Source organism: Callorhinus ursinus, unplaced genomic scaffold (assembly GCF_003265705.2).
Source record: "Callorhinus ursinus isolate GAN/ISIS: 27379988/994484 unplaced genomic scaffold, GSC_fseal_2.0 scaffold91, whole genome shotgun sequence".
NCBI classification, from domain to species: domain Eukaryota; kingdom Metazoa; phylum Chordata; class Mammalia; order Carnivora; family Otariidae; genus Callorhinus; species Callorhinus ursinus.
In genome coordinates this window covers 791,131-799,083 of record NW_027397153.1, presented here as the reverse complement: position 1 = coordinate 799,083, position 7,953 = coordinate 791,131, and positions in this window count along the sequence as shown.

Genomic DNA, 7,953 nt, shown 5'->3' with positions numbered 1-7,953 from the left:
TGCATGACAGTTTCAGAAAGATAAGGATGGAGGCCCTTTTCCTTATAAATATGCATGACTTCTCTCCATTGGTTTGCCAACAAAGCTTTATAAAGTATAGTTGAAGGAGGAGTCTGACAGAATGTTTTCATTAGACGTCATTTTATATCTAAAATTTGGGTTATCTATTGCTAATGGGCAGTCCTCCCTCCACAAATGTAAATCCTCATGCTTAATTCTCTGTTGAGTTGTAGCAATATTGCTGTTATTTCTTACTCCCTTCCACAAGAGGAAGTAAAGTTAGTTTTTTCCAAGTTGGAATAAAAAGCACCCTTAATAATAAATAAATAATAAACACAAACTAGCATATAAGTAGCTGACAAATAATCCTCCAAACAGATTTTTAGAAAAAGAAGGAAAGAGGTAATCTATATTAAAACCATGCCCTTAGTATAACTTGAAGACAGAGCATGCCCAAACTTCAAATAACTGTAAGTGAAAAGAGAAAATTTACCAGTTCCCAGAGTGTGATCTCTCATGGCCCTAACCCCTGCCTGCCCCACTGTAAGGCTCTGTGGCAAGCAAAGGCAGATGAAGAAAAACTCATAGGAAGACAGAACAGGGAAGTTAGCAGAAGGTCTAGGGTTTATTTTAAATCTACTTCCAGAAAGACTAAGTTTGGAAATATTAAAAGGAAAAGTTTCTAGGAAGATCAGCGCATGAACCCCAAGGAGGGAACTTCAAATTACACATGGTTGAAGTGATACATATGGTCAAGGCCTAGTTAAACAGGCAGGCATGAGGTGAAAGGACAGACAGGGTATAAAGGAACAGCTCTCAAAACACATAGCTTATGGGGGGGAAAACACAAAAAGGAAGAGAAAAGAATCATTTGGCAATTGGGCAGTCAAGAGGAATTCAAAGGAAAAGGGGGAAAATTCAGGGCCCTGTGAGACAAAAGAGAGCCACAAAATCTAAAAACTTCCAACCTCCCCCACCTCTACGGAATTACCTGAACTTTGCTATAATGACAGAAGCAGCTACCTGTATTAAATCAGCTTGAGCTGCCATAACAAATATCATAGACTGGGTGGTTTAAACAATAGACATTTATTTCTCACAGTTCTGGAGGCTGGGAAGTCCACGGTCAAGGTCTGGCAGGGTTCAGCTTCTTGTGGGGACTCTCTTCCTAGCTTGAAGTCGGCCACCTTCTGTGTGCTTACATGGCCATTCTTCTGTGCATGGGGAGAGAGAGAGGGAGAGATCTTCTTCTTATAAGGCCACCAATTCTAAAGGATAAGAGCCCTACCCTTACTTACCTCTTTAGAGGCCCTGTTTCCACATGGAGTCGCATTGGAGGTTAGGGCTTCAACGTATGGATTTTGAAGGGATGCAATTCAGTTCATAGCAGTGCTGTTACATTAGAAGTCCTGTAAAATGCCCTAATACCATAAAAATGAACAAAAGAAAGAGAGCTATGGCAGAAAATCAGGAAATAAAAAATGCATATGAACTGAGGGCTGTCCCTCCCCAAACCAAGACAAAACATGAAGCCTAGGAAAAAAAAAAAACATATGTGAACCACCAGACATAATTAAATATACTTAAACAAGCTCTCAAGGCTATAAGAAAACTACCTTGAATCAGAAATTCAGAAACTAAAAGTAGAAATGGCCTGAAAACAAGGAGAAAGAAAGAGACTTGAGTGGACTTTGGAAATAAATGGAAGAAAAAGACAAAATTATCTCATAAAAGAAGAATACATTGCAAGGGGCCCAAGGGAGGGAGAACAGGTTGAAATGAAAAAACGCAGGGAGGTAAAACCAGGAGAATAAAAATGCCATAAAGAAATAAGTAAAAATGGTCATGGAGACGGCAGTAGGAAGGGAAGAGAGGCAAAGAAGGAATAATATGTGTATTATTGGAGTCCCTGGAGAAGAAACAGCAAAACCCTGAAATAGAGCTAAGATTTTAAAACTGTACGATAAGAAAACTTCCCAGAAATAGAAGAAGACCTGGATTGACCCACAGGCACCTAGGGAAATTAACAGAGAATGATCAGCTCCAAGACATGACCTGGTAAAAGTACTAGATTTCAAAAAGAAAAATAAAATCTCTGAGGCCTCCAGGCAAAAAGATCAATTAGCTTATAAAACAATTAGACTGACATAGACTTTTCAAAACCAACATACAAAACCAGGCAACAATGGAACCCCGCAGCGTTTAAAAAAAAAAAAAGGAAAGAAAGAAACCCAGTGAAAGACAGCATGAAGCAAGGTTGATATACCCAACCAGGCTACAGGAAACCAGTGTGTAACGTGCAAGAACTCAGGGAATTCTGCATTCCTCAGCTCATTTTGAGGAATATCCTAGGGGGTGACCTTCATCCAATCCTTATGACTGGGGAGCTTCTACAAAAGGACTGTCAGCGAGCATATTAAGATATGACAGAAAGTAAGAATTGCAGTGGGATATTAATGCACAAAACTACATATTGTGACAGAGTAGAAATAATCCAATTACCATTAGGAGGAGGAAGGAGACTGAAAGACAACATAGGAAAGGTGATGGGTGTGTGTTACAGGAACCGGGAAGACCCCACAGGTAAACCAAACAGTAAAAGGTTAAACAAAAAAGCCAGGTACGTTAAAAAAAAAAAAAAAAAAAAAAGTATAACCGCAATGGTAAACGCCAGGCCAAAAAAACAGGCCTTCCTAAATAACAGAAGAAAATAATAAACAAAAAAGACATGTATTTGTATCTTGTAGAGAAAGGCATGGAAAATAGAGCAAAATAAGCATAATGGTATAATATTATGGCACATTTGAGAAAAACCTATCAGTCATATCAACAGATGCAGAGAAGCTGAACTCATCAATTAATATTTTTAAGAGAGAGAGAGAGAGGGCACATGCACACACATGGGGGAAGGGAGGGGCAGAGAGAGACAGAGAGAGAGAGAGAGAGAGAATCTTAAGCAGGCTCCAACATGGGGCTCGATCTCACAACCTCAAGATCATGACCTGAGCTGAAATCAAGATTTGGATGCTTAACCAACTGAGCCACCCAGGCGCTCCCATCAATTAATTCTTAATTAACACCTTAGTTGGCTCATAACAGAAGATCCAACTATAAACCATATACAAAGCTGGACCTAAAACAACTTGATGTGGCAAGGCTACAAACAAAGGGATGAATGAAAGAATAACTGACAAATGGAAACCAAAAGAGATAGTGACTGATACCAGACAAAGCAGGTTTCAAGCCACAGAGCATTAACTGCAACGTAGTAGAAAACTCTTTTTATTGTTTTTTTCTTGGCTAAAGTTTTATGTTTTGTTAATCTTTCTAAGAACCATCTTTTGGTTTCACTGATTTTCTCCATTGTGTTCATTTTCAATGGAATTGATCTCTCTTCTCATCTTTGTTATTTACTTCCTTTTCCTTGTTTTGGGTCCCATTTGCTGTTCTTTGTCTATTTAAGGTAGAAACTTAGGTTACTGATTTTAGATCTTTATCCTTTTTTTTCTGATTTATGTACTTAATGTTATACATTTCCCTCTGGTACTGTATTAACTGGGCCCCACCGATTTTGATATGCTGTATTCTTATTTTCGTTCAGTTCAAAATACTTTTTAACTTCCCTGGAGAATGCCTCATTCACCTATGGGTTGTTTAGAAGCAGTATGTTGTTTAATTTCCAAATATTTGGGCATTTTCCAGATCTCTTTTTGTTATTGACTTCTGTATTAAAACTGTTATAGTCTAGGAACATAATTTTATTATTTCTCTTCTTTTAAATTTAACTTTTGTTTTATGGCTCAAATTATGGTCTATCATGGTGAATAGTCCATGTACCCTTAGAAAGAAAGTATATGTATATGCTGTTGCCAGGTGGAGCATTCTATTAATATCAGTTAGGTAAAGGTGATCAATAGTGTCGTTCAGGTTATCTGCATACTTTCTCTTTTTTTTAAAGATTTTATTTATTTATTTGAGAGAGAGAATGAGAGAGAGAGAGCACGAGAGGGAAGAGGGTCAGAGGGAGAAGCAGACTCCCTGCTGAGCAGGGAGCCCGATGTGGGACTTGATCCTGGGACTCCAGGATCATGACCTGAGCCAAAGGCAGTCGCTTAACCAACTGAGCCACCCAGGTGCCCCTATCTGCATACTTTCTGAGGTTCTGCCTTCTGGTTTTATCAATTACTGAGAAAGGAATCTTGAAATCTCCAACTATAAGTATAGATTTGTCTATTTATCCTTTCAAATTGATCAGTGTTTTAGCCTCATGTATTTCAAAGCTCTGCTGTTAGGTGTATAAACCTTAAAGACTGTTATGTCTTTTTGAGAAATTGACCTCTCATCATTATGTAATGTCCCGTTTTATCCCTGACGATATTCCTATGTCTACTTTGTCTGAAATTAATATAGCTTTCTTTTGGTTACTGGTTGTGTGTTATGTCTTTCTTCATATTTTACTTTAAACCTATTCATTTATTTCTATTTAAAGTGGGTTTCTTGTAGACATAAGGATACATATTATTGCTAAAAGCCATGACTCACAGTAAAGATATATCATTTATGAATATTTATGTACCAAATAAGGCATCTACCACCTTTATGAAGCAAAATCTACAGGAGATGGCACTAATAATGGAGAGATTAATAAACCACTCTCAGCATAAAAAAGATCAAGTGGACAATAATTAAGCAGGGAGAGAGAAGAGCTAAACAACACAGTCAGTTGGATAGATTTTATGGATATATATTGAATTCCCTTATAAGAGCAAATGCACATTCTCTCAATAAGCCATGGCACAGGCACAATATTGATTGATACTAGAGCATAAAGAAATTATCAGTAACTTCCATAAAGCAAAAATATTACAAACAGTACTCTCTAATCACAATGTAATAAAAGTAGACATAGTTAACAAAACAAAAAATAGAGGGCGCCTGGGTGGCTCAGTTGTTAAGCCTCTGCCTTCAGGTCATGGTCCCAGGGTCCTGGGGTCGAGTCCCACATCAGGCTCCCTGCTCCGTGGAGAGCCTGCTTCCCCCTCTCCCGCTCCCCCTGCTTGTGTTCCCTTTCTCGCTGTGTCTCTCTCTGTCAAATAAATAAATAAAATCTTTAAAAAAATAGAAAATGCTCTTCAAGTTGAAATTAAGAAAACCTTCTATTAAACAATTCTTCAGTAAGATAGAAAATGTAAGTTGACATTATAGAATTTACAAAATAATTACACTGAAAACACTATACATCAGAATCTATGGAATGCATTCAAAACAATGATCAGAATAATTCAGTGCACTATACACTTTTCTCAATAAAAATGAAAGACTGAAATTAAATGAAATACTTAGCTCAAAAAAAAACTAGGAGAAAAAAATCAAAGTAAACAAAAAATGAACAAGGAAGAAAATAATAAAGCTAAAAACAGGAATTAATGAAGCAGAGGATAGAAAAAGTAGATGTAATTAACAAGTCATAATAATTGGAGATTGTTTCTTGAAAATTATCAAAATAAATCAGTAACTGAAGAAAAAAGGGGAAACTAAAATTGTACAAAACAAGCAAAGATAAGAGGGAAGACATTTAAATAAAACCTAAGATGTTACTTTTCATATATGTATGTAAAAACATTTGAAAACCTTAATGAAGTGGATGATTTCTTATGAAAATCTAGATTACTGAAAATGAGCTTTTTGATTTTTTTTTTTATTTAGAAAGCTAAGCAGACCAATTTCCATCAAAAGAGTACAGAAAGTTTTAAGGTTTTACACCCACACCAAAAGAAACATCAGGCTCAGGTGATTTTACAGGGGAATTCTACCAAATCTTCAAATAACAGTTTGTCCCAGTGTGCTGTAAATTCTTCCTGAGCATTGAAAAGAAAGGAAAACTTTCTAACTCCTTTTACAGAGCAAGTATAACATGGATATCTAAATTAGATGAAGGCAATATTAAGAAACAAAACTAGAGAGCAGCATCACCCATGAATATCAATGCAAAAATACTAGATAAAATATTAGCAAGCAGAATCCAATACCATGTTATGAAAATAATACACCATGACCATGTGAGACTTATTCCAGGCATGTAAGTTTGGTTTAATAATAGATATTCATTAATACAGTATATTAATAGATCTAAGGAAACAAGTCATATAATTATCTCCAGAGATGCTGAAAAAACTTTTGACAAAATTTATTATCCATTCATGAATAAAACATTGAAGAAAAGAGTAATTTATGTGACAAAAGTGTTATCTCAGATCACTGGAGCCAAGATAATATAAAGATGGACTTTTTCATAAGAATTTCTAGGAAAACTGGGAAGTCATTTGAAAAAAAAAGTGTCCTTTTTTGTTCATATAAAAGACATGAATAGACTCCAAATGGATTGGGATCCAGATGTCAAAAATGAAACCATGCAGGTACTGGAAGAATGTTGGGTGAATTCCTCTTAATTTTGATGTAAGGAATGCCTTTTTAATTATGACTCAAAATCCAGAGCCAGCAAAAGAAAAGATCAATGAATTTGACTATCTACAATTAAGAAATACATGGTAAAGAACACTATAAACAAAGTCAAAGACAACTGACAAACTGGGAGACAAATATTGCAACATATACCACAGACAAAAAGGCTTATATCCTTCCTATATAAAGAACTCTTAAAAGCTGAGGGACAAACAGCCAAGAACCTAATATAATAACTGGGCAAAAGACAAGAATAAACAATTTGCCCACATGAATACATGGACACACACACACACACACACACACACACACACACACACACACACACATATCCCAGCTCTGTCTGCTGAGAGATGTAGGAGCAATGATACCCCAGTAGAAATGAATACACCTAGTAGATCTTGCTTTCTAAATACCTTGCTCCGATAAAAGCAATCGGGGACCCTCGAGGAAGTGGTTGATTCCAGACCTGGGGCAAAGCAAATGCAAGACAAGCAGGGAACATGTTGTAACTAAGAATAAAGAATTGCTCAAAATAGTGGGTGCATGTCAATAGGTAATCAGATCTCAAACTAAATGAGCTCCCAATGGCCAAATACGGTACAATCTGAGAAAGAAAAGAGATAATGATAGCGTTAGATTATAACTTATAAAAGATAAGTGTACATGAGTCCACGGTGATATAAATAATTCAATGAATGGGGACAGCTCTTCCTTAGAGAATGATGCCAATTGATGAAGAAGGAGAGAGGGAAATAGAAAATCACCATTAAAACATCACAATAATAATTGTTGCAGCACGATCCATTGATGGATGTTAAAAGTGATGGGCAAAAATTTGTGGAGAAACAGATTATTTCTACAGTCTCAAAGTCTCTTCCCCAAGGTCTTTATTAATTACAATGGGAAAAGTCATTACTTTACAGTGGAGAAACCCAGCAGACACTTTAACCAGGTGATCAAGTTTAATATCACCAGTGATAATGTTAGCACCATGATCGTGCTCAGATGCACTGAGGAGGGTACGGTATTGCTTCTTTGATATTCTTACCAGAATTGCATGACCTCACTCTAATCATGAGAAAACATCAGACAAACTCAAATTGAAGGACATTCTCAAAACAAGCAGCCTGTGCTCGTCCAAAGTATTAAGGTCATTAACATCAAGGAAAGACAGAAACCATCACAGATTGGAGGAAACTAAGGTGACAGGACATCTAAATGGCAATGTGGGATTCCAGGTTGGATTCTTGAACAGAAAAAAATGAGATTGGGGGGAAAGTGGTGACATTTGAATGATTTCTGTAGTTCAGTTACTCGTATTGTGCCAATTTTAATTTCCCAGTTTTGGTCATTTAGGACGGTTCTGCAAGGTGTTAACAATACGGGAAGCTGGGTGAAGAGTGTATGGCAGCTCTTTATACTGTTTTTGCAACTGTTCTGTATGTCTAAAATCGTTTGTAAACAAAAAGTAAAAAACAGACAAATACA